This window comes from Leptodactylus fuscus, chromosome 4, assembly GCF_031893055.1.
Source record: "Leptodactylus fuscus isolate aLepFus1 chromosome 4, aLepFus1.hap2, whole genome shotgun sequence".
Taxonomy (NCBI): Eukaryota; Metazoa; Chordata; class Amphibia; order Anura; family Leptodactylidae; genus Leptodactylus; species Leptodactylus fuscus.
The window spans coordinates 94917160-94938803 of record NC_134268.1 but is presented as its reverse complement, the minus strand read 5'-3'; the positions used below and the strand labels follow the sequence as shown (position 1 = coordinate 94938803).

General features: G+C 43.3%; 1 protein-coding gene across 1 annotated transcript in view; it reads left to right on the top strand.

The window, feature by feature from the left end:
- The first annotated feature begins 1927 nt into the window (after nucleotides 1-1927).
- The window catches only part of RNF182 (ring finger protein 182), a 34126-nt gene continuing 14409 nt past the window's right edge, over nucleotides 1928-21644 (top strand). The window contains exon 1 of the mRNA XM_075270859.1: nucleotides 1928-2070. The gene's annotated coding sequence lies outside the window, so the exon portion shown is untranslated. The remainder of the gene's footprint in view (nucleotides 2071-21644) is intronic.

Genomic DNA, 21644 nt, shown 5'->3' with positions numbered 1-21644 from the left:
GACAAGGAAACTATGGGAGCTGCTCGTGGTTATCAACATATTAAACAATTCTCTCTAATGGTGATCAGTCTGGGTCATATTTTCCATGTGTGCATGGCATCATATAACCATTGGTCCCAACACCTCCTAACAGCCAGGTCAGAATGGACTTGATTGGGAGCAATTTGTTGAAAGGACCATCTTGCTACTCTAGTCCAATGAAGAGCCCCCTCTCAAAGTCTGTCAAATGGGCAAAATCTCTTTGAGTGCTTCATAGAGGTATGTCTAGCAAGAGGTAAACTGTCGAACAGTAGCCACTAAGGACCGTTTTATAGGCCTGTGAAGGAAACACTTCTACATCCTATTGAGACAAGACCCAGTGTAATAATTTACATATCTGCCTGAGATATAAACTTCATGCCAAGTTTTGCAGTAATACGACTTTGAATACTCATATATCTAAGATCCATCACATATGCAAAAAATTTGGGCTAATGCTTCAGACAGAGGTATACTTTCAATTACATGCAACTCTGTTATGTGCATCCTGAAGACTGCTGTTGATACTTAAAATTGTGAATATTGTGTTATAATACATCTCCCTGTAGTCTTGGCCTAAATCTTTGTTGATTTCTTCCTGTTCTAAACTCTGTGTACATTGACATTGAGGCAGCACTGTTATTAATACACTGTCTACCAATAAGTATTTGGACACCTGTGGTCCGAGCGGCAATAACAGTCTCAACCCTCCGGGGCATGCTTTTCACAAGTCCTTGTATGACGGCTAGAGGTATTTTATTCCATTTGGCTTGGAGAAGACAGGTAAGTTCTTTCACCAAATTTGGTCGGCTGTTGAACCCCTTCAACGATCCAACTCATCCCAGAGGTGCTCGATAGGGTTCAAGTCTGGGCTCTGGGCAGCCCAGTCCAGTCAGTTAACCTGATTGTCACTGTACCAAGCCATGGTAGACCTCTCTACATGACAGCTGGCACTGTCATCCTGGAAGTAACATTGGTCCGACCCATAATGTAGGAAGCACACTGTTATCTAAAATAGTGCAATAGGTGGCGGCGTTGAATTTATCATTCACTGGGACCAAGGGTCCCAGTCCATACCAGGAGAAACACCCCCAGATCATAACGCGACCTCTGCAGAACTTTACTGGGTGTCCAAATACTATTGGTAGACAGTGTAGAGTTATAACATTTATGACAGATCCATTTTCAGATTCATACTGAGAATTTGACAGACCCCACTCACCCTAGGGTTCATTGGGGTTCCATTAATGTTTCAGAATTTTCAACAGCATCAAAACTAATGGAAAGCCACATAACAACTGAGAGCATTACTGAGCCGCTTTACAACGTCTCCTGACTAACTCTCATGTCATTGCACTGAGCAGGGTGCAAGGAACACATAGGACATTGTTAGTTTACATGTATCATACGTAAATACTATGGAGTGTGGCCCATTTAACCGGAGTTTCATTGTATATGCCGTCTGGGCTCTGCTTCAGTAGGCACATGCTACAAATCTCTCTATATTTTTACCAGGAGATAATAATAATTCTTGCAGACAGCTAGGATTTCAGGAATATATTCATTTATTAGCTTGGTTTACATGTTATTTTGGACGGAAATATCCATTCTTATATGGCTGTAACATGCCGGATTGATTTAAAGTTTGGAATGACACTGCAGTATCACGTGATGAGACATTTCGCCCAGCCTGTACATGCCAATTACCAGTTATTGGCCGCAATACTGTGCCCCTGAGTCCTATTTCTAGCATCATCACACAGCAGCTCTGTAGCTTAAACCCAATCACTGTTGTGCTCTGGATGATGGCTCCTCCTGCAGCCTCCATTCCTTACTCAATGGGAATTCTTGAATGAACTCAGGAGGGGGTAAAGCTGCTGCACAGTGCCTGAGTCTTTAGGCGGTCTGTTGCTATAGTGACTTCTTCCAGGAGCTGCCCAGTCTACTGTGTAGTAGTAACAAAGCTTCACTTCTCAGATGCTGATGGGGACAACACAGGGAGAGGAGGAGGAGCAGAGGCAGCTGTGTACATTTATCCAGCCGTAGCCCCAGGTAAACCTTCCATTATTTTAATACCTGAGGCTGTATTGTGAGGCGCTGTATGCTGGTGCTTCATTACCTCTGCCTACTGTGTACAAAGTGGCTCCCTATGTATCCAGGGTTTGTCCATCCAGGCAGCTAATACTGCAGCGAGAGAGCTAAACATAGAGGCAGGAAGGTTAGTGCATGGATGAGAAGGGAAAAATGTATTATGATTATCTTCATCATCATTATATTCAACAATATAATGATAGTAGTGTGTCTCCAGAATGTCTTCTATTGTCCTTGTCTATTCCAGAATACTGTCAGTAGTTGTATAAAGTCACCATTGACCATGGAGTATACTGCTGGAATGAGTAGTGGTCTCAGTATGCACTGCCTGTCATTACTTGTCCTACACCTTGACTTAGATATGTATTAGACAAGATCCATATAGAAGACTTACCTTGAACAAAGGAGCCGTGTGTGCTCTGCACTGCCACATTCCCTGGAAGATCCCTGAGCATTTTACTCCACACAAAGGAGCTTTATCTGATTTATGATGTTTTACAATGTCTATGCAAAGGCTTAGCATACATTCACATTAGCATGTGCTTGGGTTCATTGTCATGTAGTCATTAAGTGGCTGGTGTGACAAGGAGATCATCTCTAGATTTCTGCAATTATTGGGAATTAGTCAATATAAAGGCAATTGATGTAAAGTTTTCACAAGCATATGACACGATTTGTATCATCCATGTTTTTATTACAAGTTTTGCATTATTCTGCTCTTTATTATATTACCTGTTGCTCATGTAGCACTATGATATGTATAAGAGAGAAATTGGAGCAATTGCTCCTAGGAACCCAAGTCCAGTTTTCATTGTTCCAGGGAAGATTGGAATATGAAACAACTTGATTGATTGCTTTGTATTGAGATTGATGTGCATACAAAAAATGGAGTAGTTGTCCATAGCAACCAATATAGTGTAATCTGCCCTGGAGCAATAGAAACTGGACTTTGGTTCCTAGGAGCAACTGCTCCACTTTTTCTCTTCATTAGTTTATATATAGGGTTTGTCCCTATTCTGAATGTTGTTTACCAGTGTCTTAGGCCCGGTTCACACCTGCGCATGCATTTCCGTTCACTTGGGGACCACCCGAATGGAAACCTATTCCACATAAAAAAGCGGTTACCTAAGGAAACCCACGGACCCCATAGACTATAATGGAGTGCGTGTGTTTTCCGCTCAGTTTTGCACAAGAAATTTAGAGAGAAAAGTGCTGCTTGCAGGACTTTTCTCTCCGCATTTTTCATGCGGAGAGGGGAACTGACTGGCCCGAACGTAGATGTGAACCGAGCCTTAGATGCATGTATACTGGGGTTGGACGAAAAACCTGAACACAACATTTTTACATAGTCAAGTTTAACTATTTGTAACACACCTGTATAATCCCCTTTTTTTCTCAGTCACAAAGTTTATACCTCTGTTGATAAACTTTATTACGTGTTGTTTACAAATCTGTTTATTTGTTGTGATATATCAGCGTTCCAAAGGGGACTGATTGTTGGTGTATGTCTGGTAGTGGCGTCTGTGACCCAAGATGCTGAGGTGATGGTTGTGTTTTCTTGTTCTTTGATCATCATCAAACAAACATCATCATACAAACATCATCAAAACATCTGCAAACAGAATCATCTGTGGTCAAAAGTCAAAGCGTAACACAAGGGACAGAACAGCACTTCATCAAATGCAGCCCGAAAAAAACAGAAAACTATGGCAGATGACTGCAGAATTGAATACAAGTTTAGGCTAAAATCTGTTTGTTTAGGTGAAGATTTTACTGCATTTTTTAACCAAACCCAGGAGTGACTACAAAAGTAATGGGAACTATAAAGGAAACACTTATATTTCTCCCTTCTGCTCAATCCTTGTTCGGCAGGGAAGCATGGTGGCTCAGTGGTGTTTGTATGTTCTCCCTGTGTTTGCACTCCAAGGACGTACTATATGGGACAGGGACTGTCAATATCTGCAAAGCGTGGCAGAGTATGATGGCACTATATAAGTAATAAATAAATAAAAATTTGACTTTGGCTAAAAAAAACACAGCAAAATCTACAAAAAAATGCAGCTTTTCCACACATGGGTCCTTAGCTGCCTTTTAAATTGATGAACCATCCTTTGGTCCTTGAAGATCAATGGGGATGAAACTCCCAGGACCCCAAATGATAAGCTAGTTTAAGTGGCAGTAGCGTTTCCTGTCTGCTTCACAGGCCATGTGATGACAGCAGGTCACATGGCCTCATCGCAGCTCAGTCTCATTCAAGTGCATGGGCTGACATCTGATACCCAGCACAGACACTGTACAAATGAGCGACACTGTGCTTGACATGCATTGTATGATTACCTTCACGCACGCTGATGGTATTATATACCAATGGTAAGCCAAAGCCAAGAATGTCTACAAAAGGAATGATAGCTCTATAAAAAGAACTCATACTTCTACCTTGTTCTCAATCCATTCCTGGTTTTGGCTCAAAAAAACACAACAAAATCTGCAACAAAAAAAGCTGCATTTCTACAAGATGGGGCCTTAGCCGAAAGGTCATTATTATGAAAACTTCAATTGGGACCAGAAAACCCTTTTAGGCTAAGGCTCCACTTTGCAGAAATGCAGCTTTTTTTGTTGCAGATTTTGCGGAGTTGTTTTGAGCCAAAGCCAAGAATATCTACAAAAGGAATGAGAACTTTATAAAAAGAACTCATACTTCTATCTTTTGCTCAATCCATTCCTGGTTTTGGCTCAAAAAAACACAACAAAATCTGCAACAAAAAAGCTGCTTTTCCGCAACATGGACCTTCAGCCTTAGGCTGGAAACGCTGCATGAAAAATCGCGGCATTGTACAGTACTTGGAAAGTAGATGGGATTCATGCGAATCCCATGCCCACTTTGCGGAAAAAATTTGCAGTGTGGTTTTGAAAATCATAGCATGTCAATTATATCTACGGAAATGCCGGTGGCTTTCCCATAGATATAATTGTAACAAAAAAGTCCACGGAGGAAAACTCCGGAAACTTTCTGTTCAAAACGCGGCGGCAAGAACCTCAATACGTTCCCGGAGCATTTTAGCGCAGCGGTTCCGGCCTGTGGGGCATTAGCCTTAGGCTAAAGCCCCATGTTGCAGAAGTGCAGCTTTTTTTGTTGCAGATTTTGTTGCATTTTTTTGAGCCAAAGCCAGGAGTGGACTGAGCAGAAAGTATAGAGCAGATTGAGCAGAAGGTATAGAAGAAGTATAAGAACTTCCTATATATTTCCCATTCCTTTTATGGCCACTCTTGGCTTTAGCTAAAAAAAATTAAAAAAAAACACCGCAAAATCTGCAACAAAAAAGCTGCAATGTGAAGTGAATTCCGTTAAAGTAAAGTCAGTGTTTATTTTATCAAGATTTGCTGTGGTCTATTCCTGAATAAATGTCACCCTGTTGACTGCAGAGATTTAGCAAAAACAGCTTCATTGTCTATTTCTTTTTTAAATCTATCATTTCAGCAATATTTTCTTCCATGTCTTACAGTTAGTCAGGTGTAGAGCAGTGGGAATTGGCAAGTACAAAACAATGACATCTGCGCTAGTCCCTGTATACAGCAGATCCCATAACCCCTGCTATGTCAGTAAAGTCTCTATAGATCAATTGTAAATTTTGCTTGGTTACAGATGCAGCACACAGCACCGTAACACTCTGAAGTGTGAGATGTTAACCCTGCTGTGCAAACCATTCCTCTATTTTTAACATTTACAGCTTGAAAAAATGTGTAAATTTCACTACTACAGTATCACCTTGTGAAAAATACTGTAATAAAAAAATATAATTAACTCCTTACTAATTACTGATGGTGCTTTTTAAGAGGCCGTATTCTATTACATTGTATTATGTATTATGTAAGTGCTAGACGTCAGTGACTTTAAGTACAGTCCTATGAAAAAGTTTGGGCACCCCTATTAATCTTAATCATTTTTTGTTCTAAATATTTTGGTGTTTGCAACAGCCATTTCAGTTTGATATATCTAATAACTGATGGACACAGTAATATTTCAGGATTGAAATGAGGTTTATTGTACTAACAGAAAATGTGCAATATGCATTAAACCAAAATTTGACCGGTGCAAAAGTATGGGCACCCTTATCATTTTATTGATTTGAATTCCCCTAACTACTTTTTACTGACTTACTGAAGCACAATGGAAGATTATGTAGATAATCTGTTTTCCCTTAGCCCAAACAGCAGCACAAGATGGGGTATTCCTGCCCCTGTGTACTGTTAGGACAGGTGGAACTTTTATTAAACTAACAAGTTGCCCTCCCATAAAGGCCCAGGAGACCTCCCCCTCCCTGTGTTAGTCTCCAAGCATCATACAGAATATAGCCGTGTATAACCAACATAAGTCAAAGAGAGGGAGCTTTGTGCTGCTGTTTGGGCTAAGGGAAAACAGATTATCTACATAATCTTCCATTCCCCCTACGCCCAAACAGCAGCACAAAATGGGGATTTAACGAGTAATACCCCTTCTAGGGAGGGCGATCCTGGCAAGCTGAAGACAGGATAGAGTAACCAAAGGATTTTGCTTTGGTGGTGTGCAAGTCCAGTCTGTAGTGCCTTGCAAAGGTTAAATGTGAGGACCAAGATGCAGCCGCACAGATTTGGTCCACCGAGAGAGATTGTCTCTCTGCCCAAGACGCGGCTACTGCCCTAGTAGCATGGGCTCGCAAAAATTCCGGGACCGGCAGACCTTGTGCCTGCAGGGCCCCTGAAATAGCTTCTTTAATCCACCTCGATAGTGTGGCCTTAGATGCCTTACTTCCCCTATTGTGACCCAAAAAATTAATGAGCAAGTTATCTGCTCTGCGGAATAGGCGTGTCCGATCTAGATAAATCCGCAGTGTTCGCACAAGGTCCAGGTTGTGCATTCTCTCCTCCCATTCGGAGGAGGGAGAGGGGAAAAATGTTGGTAAGGTTATTGTTTGGTTAATATTTTCCATCGTGGGAACCTTTGGCAGAAATCCTTGGATAAATCTGAGCTGGACTCTGTCCGGAAAGAAGGTTGTATATGGTTCCGAGGCCGCCAGGGCCTGAAGCTCCCCTACTCGCTTGGCCGATGTGATTGCCAGCAGAAAGGTTACCTTCCATGAGAGGTATTTGAACTCTACCTCTGTCAGGGGTTCAAATGGCGGGGCACATAGTCCTTGTAGGACCGCAGCTAGGTCCCACTGGGGAGCCGGGGGCCGTACCGGGGGTCGGAGCCTAGAGGCCCCTCTTTGGAATTGCCTTATGAGAGGATTCTGCGACAATCTGGTCCCTAATAGAGCGGATAGTGCCGAGACATGCACCCTTAGAGTGGCTGGGGACAAACCCTTGTCCAATCCTTCCTGTAAGAATTCCAGAACTGCCTCAATGGATGATGTATCGCATTGCCTTCTGGCCCCCCAGTCCATAAATACCTGAGCAATCCTCTGGTAACTGCGATTGGTTGAATCCGCTCTAGAGTGGGCCAATGTCCTTAAGACGGCCTGGGACAATCCTCTGTCTCCACGTACGGTGCAGTCAACCTCCAGGCAGTGAGGTTGAACCTGTCCAGATCCTGGCAGAGCTGACTGTTTAGAGTTACCAGGTTTTGGACACGCGGAAGCCTCCAGTATGTCCCTCGACTCATTAACATGAGGTGGGTAAACCATGCCCTTTTCGGCCAGAACGGCATGATGACAATGGCCGACGTCTGGTCCTGCCTGAGTTTTGCCAATACCCTGGGAATCATCGGAATCGGAGGAAAAACGTATACTAGTTTGAAGCTCCAGGGTATTGACAGGGCATCGATCGCCAAGGGATTGCCGTCCCGATACAGGGAGCAAAAGACTCCCACCTTGGCGTTGTGTTGGGTGGCCATCAGATCCACCTCGGGGAGACCCCACATCCTGGTGAGTTGTTGGAAGACTTCCTGGCTCAGAGACCACTCGGCCGTTGTTACTAGGCCCCTGCTTAGCTGATCCGCCAGGACATTGAGATGGCCCTTGATGTGCACCGCTGACAACCTGGATAATTTCCTTTCTGCCCAGGAAAAGATCTGGTTGGTCACCCGCTTCAGGGAGGGAGACCTGGTGCCTCCCTGTTTGTTGACATACTGCACGGCCGTTATATTGTCTGTTCTCACTCTGACCGCCTTCCCCTGCACATGGGGAGTCAGCTTCCGAAGTGCCAGATATATTGCGGTAAGCTCTCGCCAGTTGGAGGAGCGAGTCCTCTCCTCTTGGCTCCAGGTTCCTCTTATCAGGGTCTCCCCCAGATGCGCTCCCCAACCTGTGAGGGAGGCATCTGTGGTCAACAGGGTCCAGGAAGTCTGGACCGTGGACCTCCCGTCTCTGAGTTGGGACCACCATTCCAGTGATCGACGGGTACTGATGGATAACTGGATAGGCTTCTGAAGTCCAGAAGGACTGTGGTTCCATTCTCTCAGGATCTCGAGCTGTAAAGGGCGCATATGCCACAGTGCCCAGGGAACTGCCTCGATGGCCGCGGACATAAGTCCTAGGACCTTCATAGCTGTCCTGATTGTAACCTTCCTGGTTCGGGATAGGTGGTGGACCGCACGACCAATCTTCTCCTTTCGAGGAGAGGGCAGGGAGATCGTCATACTGAGAGAATCCAAATTGAAGCCCAGGAACTGAATCCGGGTTGATGGAACCACTACTGACTTCTGCCAGTTTACTAGCCAGCCCAGCTTGCTTATGAATGCCACTGTGGTACTCAACTGTGTGGCGAGAGCCTCCCTTGACTGGGCTTTTAATAGCCAGTCGTCTAAATACGGGACAATAAATATCCCCTGGAGGCGCAGGGCGGCTACGACCGGAGCCACTACCTTTGTGAAGGTGTGGGGGGCCGAAGATATACCGAACGGGAGAGCCGTAAACTGGAAGTGATGTAATCTTCCGTCTAGATGTATGGCAATTCTTAAATACTTCCTGTGTGGAGCATAGATGGGAATGTGGAGGTATGCGTCCCTCAGATCCAAGGTGACGAATAGGTCTCCTGGCTGCAAAAACGGGAGAACCGACCTTATGGTCTCCATCCGGAACCGGACCTTGCGGATGAATTGATTTACATACCTTAGGTCGATAATCATGCGCCACCCTCCGGTCGACTTTGGCACCAAAAACACGGGCGAGTAGACGCCTTGACCCTGCTCGTCTAGAGGGACTGGTTCCAATGCAGCCTTGTCCACATACTCCCACACGGATCTCTGAAGATGAAGCTGCTTGGTGCCCTGAAGAGGGCGGGTCCTCCTGTATTTGTCTGGAGGGGGGGAAAGAAAGCTTATTCTGTAGCCATCCTGTATAAGCTGGAGAACCCATGGGTCTTGGATGTATTGATGCCAGGCGGCTAGATGTAAAGAGAGGCGACCCCCCACTGCGGCTCTGCAGGCGAGGGGATGGTGATAGTCAGAAGGTGGATCTCTTTTCACCACCACGGGCGGAACCTCGACCGCCTCTTGATTGGCCGCCTGGGCGCCTCCGAAATTGGCCTCTTGACGTGCCTCTGGAGGCCGCATAGCCCCGAAAGGACCGTTGCCTAGCCCCTGCGGACTGGGGGAGGCTTTTTCCCTTCGAGTCGGCCAGCCCTTCCATTATGCGGTCGAGCTCACTACCGAATAATCTGCCCGGCTCAAATGGTAAGGCGCACAAATTAAACTTTGAGGCATTGTCTGCCCTCCAGGGCTTGAGCCAGAGGGGACGCCTCGCGGCAGTTGACAACGCCATAGCCCTAGCTGCCAGCTTGACCTGGTAGAAAGCCGCCTCAAAGAGGTAGTCAGACATTAGAGTAATACTTGTCATGGCTGTCAGCAGATCGTCTCTGTGGACCCCTGAGTTGATGTCTCTCTCGAGGTTTGAGACTTCAGCCCGTAGCCTGGTGACTACCTCACTGGCCGCAATGCCTACTGAGGCCTGCGCTGCAGAGGAGGCATAGATGCGCCTAAGGGACCCCTCCGCCCTGCGGTCCATCACATCCTGGAGGTTCGAACCATCCTCCGCTGGTACCACGGTGCGCTTAGATAGTTTAGAGACCGCTATATCTACCTTAGGCGGAGGGCCCCAAGAGCTGGACTGGGCTTCTGCTAGGGGAAACAGTGCCCTGAAACGCCTGGAAGCGTTAAATGGACGTTCCGGAAACCTCCATTCCGCTTCCATCCTCTTAACCATTTCCGAGTTGGCCTGGAAAGACTTAAGGGAGGTAGATGGAGTCTCCTCAGTAGGCTCTCCCACTTCCTTGGCCCGTACAATTTTTAGCAATTTGGGCATCCTCTCTACAGCAAAGACCGGTTTAACTGGTTCCAAGATGTCCTCTTCAGAGGAGATCTCATCTAGGATCTGTAGAGTTTCCATAGGGGGGAGAGAAGGAGGGGATGACTCCAAACGAGGTTTCTTTGATAATTGGGAGATAGAAACTTTCATCTCCCTCATTGACTCCTCCACAAACTCCCTCACCCAGCCAACAACATCTCGGACGGACGTGTCCTCTGACGGGGGCCCACGGCACCCACGGCAGCACTGGTATGCATAGCCGTCCGGAAGGGGCACCTCGCACTTAATGCAGGCTAGGTGGCGTCGCTTGGCGGTAGCCTTCCTCTTAGGGTTTTCAGGTACAGAGGAGGAAGACGACATCTAAGGAGAGATATATAATCAATTAATCTCTTACCTTAACTTGAGCTTTACCCTGAGGCCCCACTAGGGGGAATACATCACCTTAATCTTTTCAGAAATCCGTTCACAAAGGTTTGCTTAGCTGCCTTCTGGTTGCCCAAGCAGTAGCAACCTGTTAGCAAGAGCTGACAGGCAAACTAAATTGGGCCAGCAGCTTTAAATAGGGCGGAGGGGGGCGGGGCTAACCTTGACCACGCCCCCAACCACCTCAGCCTAATTAAATAACTCAGGGGGCACACTGGGCAATCCTAGCCAAAAAAGGAAGCCTTTCTGGCTTCCCTAGGTGGGGAAAACCTTTCCCCTCACAAGCCCCACCCGTAATTAAAAAAATCTCCGTCCGGCGCCTCGGCTCACTGGTACGCATGCGCCGGACGGAGGGCTGCGCATGCGCGGTACGGGCCACGAAACGGGATCCGCGCGCATGCGCAAAGCGGCTCCCGCGCCTGCGTGGTAGAGCCGGAAGGCCGCGGCGCACACACAGTGTCCGCGGCCGGAACAACAGAGGCGCCGGCAGGTTCCCCCCTCCGCCCAAAGGAAACTATGTTCCTAGGCGGCTGGGAGCGGCGCCGGAGCGCAGAATGGTGCCGACGACGCGGGACCAGAAGCTGCACTTCCTAAGAAGGTGACCCCCACTACCCCCAGGTAAGTCCCAAGGGGGAGCGGAGGCCCACCCAATTCAGATGGGAGAGGAGACCTCTCCCTCCACCTGTCCTGGTAACAGGACAGAAAAAAACACAGGGAGGGGGAGGTCTCCTGGGCCTTTATGGGAGGGCAACTTGTTAGTTTAATAAAAGTTCCACCTGTCCTAACAGTACACAGGGGCAGGAATACCCCATCTTGTGCTGCTGTTTGGGCGTTCTTGTTAAGCCCAGAAGTGGCAGGCCAAGAAAAATATCAGAAAGGCAGAGAAGAAGAATGGTGAGAACAGTCAAGGACAATCCACAGACCACCTCCAAAGAGCTGCAGCATCATCTTGCTGCAGATGGTGTCACTGTGCATCGGTCAACAATACAGCGCACTTTGCACAAGGAGAAGCTGTATGGGAGAGTGATGAGAAAGAAGCCGTTTCTGCAAGCACGCCACAAACAGAGTCGCCTGAGGTATGCAAAAGCACATTTGGACAAGCCAGCTTAATTTTGGAAGAAGGTCCTGTGGACTGATGAAACAAAGATTGAGTTGTTTGGTCATACAAAAAGGCATTATGCATGACGTCCAAAAAAAAAAACAGATGAGAAAGAAGCCGTTTCTGCACGTACGCCACAAATAGAGTTGCCTGAGGTATGAAAAAGCACATTTGGACAAGGCAGCTTCATTTTGGAAACAAAAATTGAGTTGTTTGGTTATAAAAAAAGGCGTTATGCATGGCGTCCAAAAAGAAACAGCATTCCAAGAAAAACACATGCTACCCACTGTAAAATTTGGTGGAGGTTCCATCATGCTTTGGGGCTGTGTGGCCAATGCCGGCATCGGGAATCTTGTTAAAGTTGAGAGTCGCATGGATTCCACTCAGTATCAGCAGATTCTTGAGAATAATGTTCAAGAATCAGTGACGAAGTTGAAGTTACGCCGGGGATGGATATTTCAGCAAGACAATGATCCAAAACACCGCTCCAAATCCTCAGGCATTCATGCAGAGGAACAATTACAATGTTCTGGAATGGCCATCCCAGTCCCCAGACCTGAATATCATTGAACATCTGTGGGATGATTTGAAGCGGGCTGTCCATGCTCGGCGACCATCTAACTTAACTGAACTTGAATTGTTTGTCCAAAATACCTTTATCCAGGATCCAGGAACTGATTAAAAGCTACAGGAAGCGACTAGAGGCTGTTATCTTTGCAAAAGGAGGATCTACTAAATATTAATGTCACTTTTCTGTTGAGGTGCCCATACTTTTGCACCGGTCAAATTTTGGTTTAATGCATATTGCACATTTTCTGTTAGTACAATAAACCTCATTTCAATCCTGAAATATTACTGTGTCCATCAGTTATTAGATATATCAAACTGAAATGGCTGTTATAAACACCAAAATATTTAGAACTAAAAATGATTAAGATTAATAGGGGTGCCCAAACTTTTTCATAGGACCGTATATCATCGTTTTCAATATAAGGCTCCATATACAACCGCAGCAGATCATCAGGAAATAGAAATGATGGCACACAGATGTTTTCCACAAACCCTATGTTTTGAATAGGAAAACTGACCCTTGGTTCACATCTGTGTTTGGTAATCCGTTTGGGGAGTCCGCATGGGGTCCCCCCGAACGGAAAACTGAAACATTTGCAAGCGGTGTTCAGTGAAAGCACGCGGACTCCCAGAGATATCGCGGCAAGCACATGGAACCCATTATAGTCTATGGGGATTCTTGTGCTTTCACTGCACACCGCTTGCAAATGCGTTCTGTAGTCCGTTTGGGAGGGTCCCATGCGGACTCCCCCGAACGGATAACCAACGCAGATGTGAACAAGGCCTGAGCTGCAAAATGGACAGGAATAGGACCCGCTTCATATTTGGCAAGTCAGTCTGAATCCATAAAATATACACTTGTGTGCATGGGTTCAGATGGATATCTATTCTAATGGATCCGTAATAATGGAGAGCACACAGGCCATTAATATGGTTATATGCAAGGAACAAAACTCTGAACTACTGTATGATGATTCACCTGACAGATTTTACATTACATTATGTAACCCACTTACTAACTGGAACTCTGGAAAAAAAATCAGTATTTTCATGAGTTACTGCCCATAGCATAAGACCCAGCCATTCAGGGCCTACTGTGTATTGACAAAGGAGCTACCCCTCATAAATAATGTTCTTAGATCAGTGTATCGGGTTTGGCTGATAACCCTAATCCTATTCTTAGGATCCAATATACCCTTACAGGGGGCTAAAAGATGATGTGGGAGGTGGGGTGTATCATGCCTTACATGCCGCTTTTATGATACACCATCAGTCTTAATAAATATCCCCCAGTATAGTTTTCATGGAGGAAAGCTAGTTTGCTTATATTTTCCCAGGAAGCTTTGCCCCTGGGATCGCTACTAGAGATGAGCGAACACTGTTCGGATCAGCTGATCCGAACAGCACGCTCCCATAGAAATGAATGGAAGCACCTGGCATGCAGACTTTGCCGGCGGCCAACCGATTAACCCCCCGCGTGCTGGCCGCTTCCATTCATTTCTATGGGATCGTGCTGTGAGCGTGCTGTTCGGAATGGCTGTTACGAACAGTGTTCGCTTATCTCTAATCGCTACCTATCACTACATACTATCTGTATTTCTCCCTCCCCTCTCTGTACCTATCTTTAGGCTTGTATGTGGAAAAACAGACAAAAAAATGTAAGCTATATAGTAATTTAATTTTTTTTCTGCATCGTGGTCAATGATCGACATACACCAGTTTATGGGTTACATCAGAGAATGCTCCCAACTTATACCTCTGACATATGTAACACATGGTGTGAACGTAGTAAAGCCAGGTATAGAGAAACATATGCTAACAAACCAATAAAATTAGAGAAAAGACTTGGAGAAAACGTAGGTTTCCATGCCTTTACTTAGATGTCTTAAAGGAGACAGTGTTGATAGTGTGGCGGCAAAGTTTCCCATAACCATTCTGCTATTAGTCCCCTAAATATGTAAGAAAGAAAGCATCTGAACTTTGTAGGGCACTTAGAACATCCCTTATGAAGCCCTGGGTTTAGGGCGATACACATAGGGCACCAGCTCACCAACTCTCCTGAGGATCCCTAGTCTTGGTGTTAATATAACCCTCCATATGTGGTGGAGGTGCGCTGACATGGTCATCTTAACTGTGTAACTTATGTTGTGGGTTTCATTTTTGCATTCTTTCAGATTCACGCCACTAGTGTATACAACAGATTACAGATAGTGATAGGGTACAGCATTATATATACTAAAATCTTTTTCAACTCACTACTTTACATTTTCTAGTCATTTTACCCCAGATGTTGGGATATTAAAAAAAATATATATATCATCTTAATACTGTATGTGATATTGAACATATTAGGTTGCAAGAGAGCTTTTTTGGTTTTCAATTATTTTAATCCACATGCTTTGTGTCAATAAAAAAAAATTGTTAAATTTTTTATAATATTGGGTTGAGCGTCTCATTTATATGTATGCAATTCCATCTTATCCTTCAGATAACATACATGAGATGAGCACCAGTTTTTCTTGGTGTGGTGCCTGCTCTATGCTTTTTGGTCTATATCACTCCTAAGTCCTGGTTCACATCTGCGCATGGGTTTCTGTTTGGGGAGTCTGCTTTGGGACCCCCCAAATGGAAACCTATACGCATTAAAAAGCGGTTACCTTCAGGAAATCTGCAGACCCCATAGACTATAATGGATCCATGTAGTTTCTGCTCGGTTTCTACACAAAACATGAGGAGAGAAAAGTGCTGCTTATAGGACTTTTCTCTCTGCATATTTCGTGCGGAAACCAAGTGGAAACCACATGGTCCCCATTATAGTCTATGGGGTCCGTGGGTTTCTCAGGTAACTGCTTTTTAATGCGTATAGGTTCAGGGGTCCCCAAGCGGACTTCCCAATCGGAAATCCGAACGCAGATGTGAATATGGGCTTACTGTGACCCTCCATGTCTTCACATGCAAAGCTCCTTCACTGTGACTACATATTAAGGTCTTGAGCAACAGTTGTCATAAGCCTGGGAACCTGTAGAGGAAATACAACCTATATATCTATATGTAAAGAGCGTACATTGATTTTTGTGCATTACTGATTTTAATATTAACATCCCTGAACCTATGACTATTTGGTATTGTTTGATTCGTCGTTTTGCTTACATGTTCAAAAATCTGTAGTTTTGGGATAAGTGCTACCACTAAAGGTCACGGCATGGCCAACGTTTCCCATAGACTTTTAGATTCTACAGTACAGTAAGTGAACATGGAGCCAGTCTGGTATTCTGTATCAGTGAACCTCAGCAATCACAATGCAGCATATGGATGTTGTTTTTGGACAGGGACTAAATATGTGATTTATGTTATGTTGTACAATAACGCAAAATCATTATCATGGCACATTATATTAGTCAGACATATGACAGTAATAATATGATGAATGCGTAGACCTGTGTCCCTACAATTATCATATTAATTGTATCTCACTAATTCCATGCAAGTCGAAAAATGACGAATGTGCCGCGTCAGCTAATTATTTATGAGGGTAAAGAAACATGGTAAAAAAATAAGCATTAGCATTGAAAAGAACCATGATGATGATGGTCATCACCAATAATATAACAGTCTGCCATCTCTAGAGGGTTTCCAAGCCCTTGAGATGGAATGCAAGATTTCTGGGTGTTTTCCCTAGCTTGGCTCTGATGTTTTTATACTAGATGGATTTCCACATGGTTTGTTATGTCAACACACCAAATATTTCATCTCAATAAGTATGCACAAAGTAATCACACAACAAATATAAGGGATGGAAAGCAGATGGGAGCATGAAACTCCCTGTAAGAAATGTGGATTGCATGCAATCGTGGTCTAATTTCCCCATCTGCCTCATTCTCTGCATCATCCTTTCTTTTTGCTTCACTCACTATATCTACTGGGACACAAACACCTATTAGTGAACTGTTCATAATGAGCTTGTAAGTCTCTGGGGAATGAGACAAGGTTACACAAATGTACATGATGTAATCGTCCTGAATTATATCGGCTTAACTGAATGCCACTAGATGCCAACCTTGTGCCCAGATGACCATAGATCTACCAAGCCTTGCCTGCTTTCCCTACAAACATATATAACTATTTATTAACACAATGCACTATGCATAATCATTACTAAGTAGCAATATTCAGCACTGCGTACCACAAACCACATTACAACCTAGTGTGGGCTAATATAATTAAATCCAGGAGCATTGCCCTATAGTCATCTACTAGCATGGACATATGAGAGATTATAAATGTAATATATTAGCAAAACTGTGTTTTTTCTATTTATATGTTACTAGCTACAGTATATATAAGAAATCATGTAAGATTATAGTTTTGCACTGACAACTAAAGCACATACAATAAGCTGATATTTTGTGTTTTTCGCAGCTGTTGCTTTGCAGTATAGACTGACAGAGTAAGCCGTCATCCCATTATGATAAAAATATCAGCAGGTTACTTACAGATGTGCAGCTGAAGACCTAGATAATATTGGAAAGCAACACTATACACTATAAACACAGGTATGGTGCTGTATTAATCTCCAGTGCTCCTGGGCTCTGGGGAAGGGGCTGTACAACTCAGCTGCCATCAAGCGCACACTATAAGATACCCTTTATATAGACAATACAGAAAAAAACCTGTCGACAATACTCCACAGTTTTTAAAACTTTTTAGAAACAAAGTAGCATGGAATTTATCTTCTACATTTTTATATTAATTAATTAATTAACTAACTTTTTCAAATAGATTTCCTATCCTATGTCCTATCCATTTTAGTTTGGCACGGGTCTCAGCATACATACCGTATGTTGCAGTTGCAGAGAGCTTTATACAACTTGATCTATACGTACAGATGAAGCACTGTTTAACTTGACTTTCTGCAGCCTGATATCCTATCTCAGAAGACAAGAAACTATTAAAAAACTATTGAAAGAGTCGAGTTAACACTGTGTACCACAGTGTTGTAAATCTGTAATGAGTAAGGGTAACCTTTGCTTCATCTGTATATAATTAATATGTAATTATTAATATCAGTAATTAATATGACATAAATCACACCTTCCCTGTAACCTGCAGAGAGGTTTAAGTCTTATTGCTCACTATATAGCTTCAGGAAAGAATTTGGATCTTTCTGAGCATGAAAAACAGATTTTTGTGGGCCGTTTTCATTCCAAAGTCTCTCATGCCATATTTGATGTTGCTGATGGCAATGATTTGTACATTGTATATAATTGTGAGGCTTTTGAAAAAGATTCTTGACAGTAAGATGTATTGCAAAAGTTCAGAAGATAGCAATATATACCAATGAATCTGCTCATCTTGTATACCCCTCACATCAACATCCACATTAGAAATGAATATTTAATCAAGAAGCATCATGAAGAATTTATAATATCTTTACAATATGAATACTAAAATGCTAGAATTATTTTATGGTAATGTCTCTTCAGGTATTATTTGTATCTGTACAGGAAAGACTGATAAATGATGCACAAAAACTAATATATGGAAACATTACTAAGGGGAGGCACTATGGGTAAAAGACGGCTAGACTAATATAATATGTGAAGCTGAACTGGCGGTATATAAGGATGCAGCACGGAGGAGATGTAGAATAACTAGAGCAAGGAAAAATTAAGCAACCAGAACTAAGAGCATAAACCGCCATGATAACTATAAACACCCCTGCCAACTACTCCAAAAACCTCCGCAAACATAGTGTGAATTTGGAATCTGATACATGTGGATAAAAGCATGCATCCAGATTTGCTCAAATCTGAACCAATAAAATATCATTTTAAAAATAGGAATAAAGTATTTAGATCATGAGTAGTAATGTATATCTTTTTAAATTTGTATTTAAAATGAAACATTGCAATTTTTACACGTGATGACATTTTGTGGCCAAACAAACTACAATGCAAAAAAATAATATTTTTGTAGTCTATAGTGAAACGAAATGTAGAGCTGTTGAGATAATAGCAAAACAATATATCCAACAGGCACAGAGCAGTGGGGGGGCTTGTAGGTAATGTCACTCCCCAGCCAAGGTTCTAGACTCTATTGAATTGATTATAATCAATCTCCTTCTTACTGTGAATAGAAGCTAAAGGGACTGTAACAGTATGAGCTCCCTCCAAAATGTGAGCAGAACAAAATCTATAAAAATTATATTAACTTTGCATCAGCATTGAATAGCGCTAGTAAAGTTCTTTTTAAAAAAGCAACTTATTTTTGTGATTGTGTCCCTTTAAATCCAATAACCAAATGAGAATCAGAAAATGGGAATAAATAAAGATAATACCATCTAGTTTGTATGCTTACTTATAAGTTATGTTGACCAATAAGAGATAAGATAAGATAATCCTTTAATAGTCCCACATTGGGGAAATTTCAGCATGTTACAGCAGCAATAGTAATACAGATACAGGATAATACACAGTAATATATTACAGACGTAGACACACATAAGCTGAGAAGAGAAGATATACTAGGATATACCCCTATATGTGAAGGGGGTTGCAATGTGACTCTGTTCTTTTACATTAGTGAAGGAGTTGCTGGGTCACATGGCAACCTTTGGTTGCATGATGGGAGTCATAGTCAAAATGACTGTGTAGAAATAGTCTTAAAGGGCTCTGCCAGTGAGACACAAGTAGAGCCAACTGCGCAGGCGTCGGAGTTGACCCAGACGGAAGACGACGAGAGAAGGGTAGGATGCAGCTGAAGATGGAGGCATCGCTGGATAGAGTTCTCTGGCAGCAGTGAGGACGCCCCCATTGCCGTTTGAGCGCTAGGGTACGCCCCCATTGCTGTGAGAGAACTCATTTGCATGCCAGTAAAAACCGGTATTTCTACAGAACGGCGGGCCAGAGGCGACTGAGCAAAGTAGAAGACAAATAACCTTTCTTAAGGCTATTCCAACGTGGTAAATAGAAAAAAATTTTGTTTTAGTGGTAGAATCCCTTTAAAGAAAAAGTGATTAAGTCTCTTATAGAGCGAAATGGGAAATTCAGAAACACAGCACAGTATGTATGTAAGGTGGTTCAGACATACAACTTAAACAGTTCTCTTCTCAATCCACACAAACGCATAGATGGGCAGGGGAGGGGAGGTCCAGTTGTTGCTATTCTGGCCAAAAATGGCAATTAAAAATTGCAATCCCCTAGTTTGTTACTTCTTTTTAGGTCAGCTCTGGCACTATGAGAAGATAGATCCCCTTTAAACTATTACTGAACAATATTTACAGCGAGGCATTCTGCTGCTGGACGTGATACTACCATTAGAAAATACTGTTCCCATGTAGGAAGGATGTAATGTTTAGGTAGGTGCTTTATGTCAAAGTAATATTCACATAAATGCAGGACCCAAAATTTTCTAGGAGAGCATCGCACTGCAGTTTGCCCTCTTCCCACAGTGCGCCCTGGTGCCCTCTCTTTTCTACATAAGCAAGTTATATGCACCAAGTCATCTAAAGTTATAAAAAGGAAACATGATTCATCAGACCGAGCCATTTTCTTCTACCATACTACTCCATTATCCAGTTCTGATGCTTAGCTGTTTGTTGTAGGGATCACCATATGCTGCATATGAATGGGGTTAGTGCACTTGCACGACCAGCACTCCATTTACAAGTTGCCAAGACAGTGATCTCCAGCAGCCACATACAGGGGAATGGAGTTCTGGTCATAGAAGTGTACTAGCACGTCATTCAAATGGAACTTCCAGGGGAACTTTCAGTCCCGCATTCCCCTGAGAACTGAGGGTCCAAAACTTCATACCCTCAACCTTTATACCCTTTTCTGTGCATAAGGGATCTGTATTTGATTGCACAACCCATTTTAAACTCAGTTACTAGTGCCATATACTACTGTGTTGTGGATTAAGGGGTTAAGTATAAAGTAACATAAACAAGTATTTGGGTATTTAGGCTAAAATGGGAAAGGTTCAAGGGCAAAACTATAGCAGTGTAGCAGTCGTTACTAGGCCCTGGACCCTGAGGGGGCCCCAGAGGTCCCTCTGATAGATAAAATATACCTCTATTCTAAAAAAGCAGAAGGCAGGTAGGGGCTCCATTACTGACTTTGCACTGGGGTCAAGACCCTTCAAGTGTATCTCTAGATAGGTCATATCAAATACCAATGTGTATATAATGTATCTGTAAATGGAAATGCTTCCCAGCGCTGCTATTATCAATTTGTGGCTCGAGTGACAACTTGGAATGTTTACTAGTAGATGCCGGGGAACAAGATTGTGAGCAGGATAATCTGCCTAATCCTTTAATGCGGTACATTCATTAGAAATGCATAGCACTGCATTCATTTTAATATTTTAAAATATTTGAGATAGTGAGATTTCCATAAGCTTCTCACTTCACTACAGAGGTTTATTTATGTACACATTGTTGGCCACACCGATGACTAAGATGTAACCATAAAAGACATCATAAAGTTCATTGGTGCCTCATCCAAGGCAAGAATATTTATGACTGTCTTTACCAAAATTCTCTCACTGCTTTTCAATTCTGGAGTTTGGGTCCAGGAAGCTTTGAAATGTGATTTGTCAGTGTCTTAAAAGACTGCTATACTTTTCCCAGTGCCTACTCCCTGGCATAAAAGGCAGAAACATACAAGAATTAAGTATAAAGGATGTGGTCAGACCTGGGACACTATGCCCAAGAAGACCCTAAGGCCCCTTTGCCACATAAGAATACACCACATGATGGCTGGGGATTCTTGAGTAGCAGATTTTGCATCAGGATCAGGATCACAAAGTCTTCGAGTTAACCCTCTGGTGGAAGTAACAGGTTATGGACTCTAGATTTTAAGGACACGTTGATCCAGGGTTTTTATACTTACTGCCAGATTTAGAGTCGGGAAGGAATTTTTTCCATTGAAATAAGGCAATTGGCATGAGCCTCATGGGGTTTTTTGCCTTCCCCTGGATCAGCACTGTAGGGATTGTAGGGTTATAGGTTGGACTTGATGGACTAATGTCTTTATCCAACCTCATCAACTGTGTAACTATGTAACTATATGTAACTCATTGCTCACTGCAGAATTTCTTGTTCCCCAGGAAAATATTTTTTGACTCTTCAAAGCAAACCCAACTTTCTAACAAATTTTACATAA